This window comes from Lathyrus oleraceus, chromosome 7 (genome assembly GCF_024323335.1).
Source record: "Lathyrus oleraceus cultivar Zhongwan6 chromosome 7, CAAS_Psat_ZW6_1.0, whole genome shotgun sequence".
Taxonomy (NCBI): Eukaryota; Viridiplantae; Streptophyta; class Magnoliopsida; order Fabales; family Fabaceae; genus Lathyrus; species Lathyrus oleraceus.
Window position 1 is genome coordinate 133,169,603 of NC_066585.1, and position 4,899 is coordinate 133,174,501.

General features: G+C 34.9%; 2 non-coding genes across 2 annotated transcripts; both read left to right on the top strand.

Moving 5' to 3' along the window:
- Positions 1-540: 540 nt before the first annotated feature.
- TRNAA-AGC (transfer RNA alanine (anticodon AGC)) lies at positions 541-613 on the top strand. The gene has a single exon. It is a non-coding gene; the product is annotated as a tRNA-Ala (tRNA).
- A 2,528-nt stretch (positions 614-3,141) lies between these two features.
- On the top strand, positions 3,142-3,214 carry TRNAA-UGC (transfer RNA alanine (anticodon UGC)). The gene has a single exon. It is a non-coding gene; the product is annotated as a tRNA-Ala (tRNA).
- Positions 3,215-4,899: the final 1,685 nt, after the last annotated feature.

Sequence of the window (4,899 nt, forward strand, 5' to 3'; positions counted from 1 at the left end):
TTTTAGCTAGAAGCCGACACAAGTGGTTCTATAAATAGAACCCTTGTGCAGAAGCATTCTTTTTTTGCAGTTGCATTTTTTGTTTTCTCTCTCTCTCTCTCACTCAAAGCCTTCATTCATAGCAGCTAGCACTGAGAGTGAAGGAATCCGTTCGTGTGGACTGAGTAGAGGCGTTGTCGTCGTTGAACGTTCGTGATCGCTCCGTAGATCTGCATCAAAGGTTTCAATCGTCACAAGAGGTAAATATTCTATCCTTGATCATGCCCATTCGTATGGATCACTAAAGGAGAAAATTTTAATTTCCGCTGCATTTTGGATCGCCGTTCTCCTTCATATATGACTTTTGAAGGGCTAACACAAGTATTTAAAAGTAATTTTATTTACAAAAAAAGAAGATTTAAATTTATTTGACTTTTTTTTTGTTCTTTCTTCTTTGCATTAATAAATATTTTGTATCAAACATGCAACTTATTTACCATTAGTTTTGATGAAATAATAATATATTGTTGAGTTTAAAGATTCAAGAATAATTTTATAAATGGGGATATAGCTCAAATGGTAGAGCGCTCGCTTAGCATGCGAGAGGTACAGGGTTTGATCCCCTGCATCTCCAATTAAAGTATTGTTAATTAGTGATGTATGTATAGGAATGACTTAGATTTTTATAATTCCTATTTTAGAATTTTCACGTCAGAGAGAGAGAGAGAGAGAGAGAGAGAGAGAGAGAGAGAGAGAGAGAGAGAGAGAGAGAGAGAGAGAGATAGTAATAAAATCCAAAACAAACAAGAGGGAGATGTAAAAAATGGGAACAAAAATATTTTATTAACAAGTGAAAGCATGATGTGACCTGACCTGAGCCAATACTAATGAACCAATTGAACTAGACTTGCTTTTCGAGGAGTGTTGCACAGTGCACCATACATAAGTCACTATAGCTTCCTAGAAGTCAATTTCATGTGGCCACTACCTCCAATAACTAGATTCATGAGTCGTTATTAGTGGCAACATGAGCTACTTTCCCCTAACACTTCCCTACCCGACCTTCGTCTTTCTTGTTTGCTAGCTAATGAAAATAGTACAACAATTGCGATTGATGTGCCTCTTGTGGCTCACAAACTGTTTATTTGGGGATTTTAAGCCGCTGTTGATCTCCTTAAGACGTTGTTGCTTTGCAGCTCTCATATTCTGTAATGACTTTTGATCCGTTTTTCTTGTGTTATAATATCTTCAATTTTTTACCGCCTCAGAACATGTTTTCCTTTTTTTCATCACTTGAGGTTTTAAGGTATGCTTCTACATCTTTAATCTCTTTTTTCATATATCTATTTCACAATTATATACGTGTCAGGTAAAAAAAGAGTATTTCTCACACAAAATAATTGAAAGATGGAGAATCACTATGTATCATTTTTCCATTCTTTTTTTAATTGTGCTATTTTCTGTATAAAATCATTTTAAATGCTTATGTTCATTGGGTGCTAATTTTTTGTCAATCAATTTGTTCTAAATTTAGATTGTTAATCCATAATATTGACAGTATCACCTAAAGGTGATTATATTGTTGGTGTAAGCCCTAGAGGCCAATACTTTTGGTACTCGTATCGAATTATTTATTAATAATAAAAGTATTTTTCTTTATTATGTTTGTTTAATAAAGTCCCTAGGATAGCTGGTCCGTTTAATGTATCAAGTGTGACTTGATCATGAGATCACATTAAACATAAGGACACTATTCTTAAAGTATCCGTAGTCGAGCTTTATTGTGAAGTGGGATAACATTAAAGCATTAAGACTATTATGTATATAGACTGATGATCACATCTCATGGATCATGGATAAGGAGTTATCAAGTCTTAAACATAGGTATGAATATTAAGAGTAATATTTATACTGGATTGACCCGCTATGAGAGTACTATATAGAAAGTTATGCAAAGTTTCATAAGTTATTCTCATGGTGATAATGGTGTATACCACCCTTCGACCTGAAACCACTATGAACCCTAGATGTAGAGTCGAGTGCTTTATTGCTGATCAAACGTTTTCCGTAACTGGATAACCATAAAGGCAGTTGATGGGTACTCCACGAAGCATGTTGAGGGACATGAGTGACCTAGATGGAATTTCCCCATCCTGTATAACAGTATAAATATCTATGGGGCCAATATTGAACTGGATAAGGATGACACGGTCTATGCCTTGTGTTCAATATAGACATAAGGGTAAAAGGTTAATTATGCACATAAGTATTATCACAGAAGGATTTGTCAGATCACATGACATTTTCGTGTGTTGGGTAGCAGTGATGTGTTGCTAGATACCGCTCACTGTTTATTATGTTAAATACGTGATTTAATATAATTGCCAATGCCGCGAAAACCTACAGGGTCACACACAAAGGACGGATTGATGAGAGATAGAGTAACTAAGGAACACTGTAAGGTACGGTGCACTTAAGTGAATTGTAGAACATCGTAAGGTACGGTGTACTTAAATAGAATACGAAATATGGTAAGGTACCATGGGCTTAAGTGATTTTGGGAATATTATAAGATATGGGCCACATACACTTAAGTGGGCCTTTTAGCTTGTAGCCCACACAAGTGGTTCTATAAATAGAACCCTTGTGCAGAAGCATTCTTTTTTTGCAGTTGCATTTTTCGTTTTCTCTCTCTCTCTCTCTCTCTCACACACACACACACACACTCAAAACCTTCATTCATAGCAGCTAGCACTGAGATTGAAGGAATCCGTTCGTGTGGACTGAGTAGAGGTGTTGTCGTCGTTCAACGTTGTGATTGCTCCGTAGATCTGCATCAAAGGTTTCAATCGTCCCAAGAGGTAAATATTCTATCACTGATCATGCCCATTCGTAAGGATCACTAAAGGAGAAAATTTTAATTTCCGCTGCATTTTGGATTGCCGTTCTCCTTCATATATGACTTTTGAAGGGCTAACACAAGTATTTAAAAGTAATTTTATTTATAAAAGAAAGAAGATTTAGATTTATTTGACTTTATTTTGTTCTTTCTTCTTTGCATGAATAAATGTTTTGTATCAAACATGCAACTTATTTACCATTAGTTTTGATGAAATAATATTGTATTGTTGATTTTAAAAATTCAAGAATAATTTTATATATGGGGATGTAGCTCAAATGGTAGAGCGCTCGCTTTGCATGCGAGAGGTACAGGGTTCGATCCCCTGCACCTCCAATTAAAGTATTGTTTATCAGTGATGTATGTATAGGAATGACTTAGATTATTATAATTCCTAATTTAGAATTTTCACGTTCGAGAGAGAGAATCTCGTAATAAAATCCAAAACAAACAAGAGGGAGATGTAAAAAATGAGAACAAAAATATCTTATTAACAAGTGAAAGCATTATGTGACCTGACCTGAGCCAATACTAATGAACCAATTGAACTAGACTTACTTTTCGAAGAGTGTTGCACAGTGCACCATACATAAGTCACTATAGCTTCCTAGAAGTCAATTTCATGTGGCCATTACCTCCAATAACTAGATTCATGAGTCGTTATTAGTGGCAACATGAGCTACTTCCCCCTAACACTTCCCTACCCGACCTTCGTCTTTCTTGTTTGCTAGCTAATGAAAATAGTACAACAATTGCGATTGTTGTGCCTCTTGTGGCTCACAAACTGTTTATTTGGGGCTTTTAAGCCGCTGTTGATCTCCTTAAGATGTTGTTGCTTTGCAGCTCTCATATTCTGTAATGACTTTTGATCCGTTTTTCATGTGTTATAATATCTTCAATTTTTTACCGCCTCGGAACATGTTTTCCTTTTTTTCATCACTTGAGGTTTTAAGGTATGCTTCTACATCTTTAATCTCTTTTTTCATATATCTATTTCACAATTATATACGTGTCAGGTAAAAAAAGAGTATTTCTCACACACAATAATTGAAAGATGGAGAATCACTATGTATCATTTTTCCATTCTTTTTTTAATTGTGCTATTTTCCGTATAAAATCATTTTAAATGCTTATGTTCATTGGGTGCTAATTTTTCTCAAATAATTTGTTCTAAATTTAGATTGTTAATCCATAATATTGACAGTATCACCTAAAGGTGATTATATTATTGGTGTAAGCCCTAGAGGCCAATACTTTTGGTACTCGTATCGAATTATTTATTAATAATAAAAGGATTTTTCTTTATTATGTTTGTTTAATAAAGTCCCAAGGATAGCTGGTCCATTTAAGGTATCAAGTGTAACTTGATCATGAGATCACATTAAACATAAGGACACTATTCTTAAAGTATCCGTAGTCGAGCTTTATTGTGAAGTGGGATAACATTAAAGCATTAAGACTATTATGTATATAGACTGATGATAACATCTCATGGATCATGGATAAGGAGTTATCAAGTCTTAAACATATGTATGATTATTAAGAGTAATATTTATACTGGATTGAATCGCTATAAGAGTACTATATAGAAAGTTATGCAAAGTGTCATAAGTTATTCTCATGGTGATAATGGTGTATACCACCCTTTGACCTGAAACCACTATGGACCCTAGATGTAGAGCCGAGTGCTTTACTGCTGATCAAACGTTTTCCGTAACTGGATAACCATAAAGACAGGTAATGGGTACTCCACGAAGCATGCTGAGGGACATGAGTGACCTAGATGGAATTTTCCCATCCTGTATAACAGTATAAATATCTATGGGGCCAATATTGAACTGGACAAGGATGACACGGTCTATGCCTTGTGTTCAATATAGACATAAGGGTAAAAGGGTAATTATGCACATAAGTATTATCACAGAAGGATTTGTCAGATCACATGACATTTTCGTGTCTTAGGTAGCAGTGATGTGTTGTTAGATACCGCTCATTGGTTATTATGTTAAATACGTGATTTA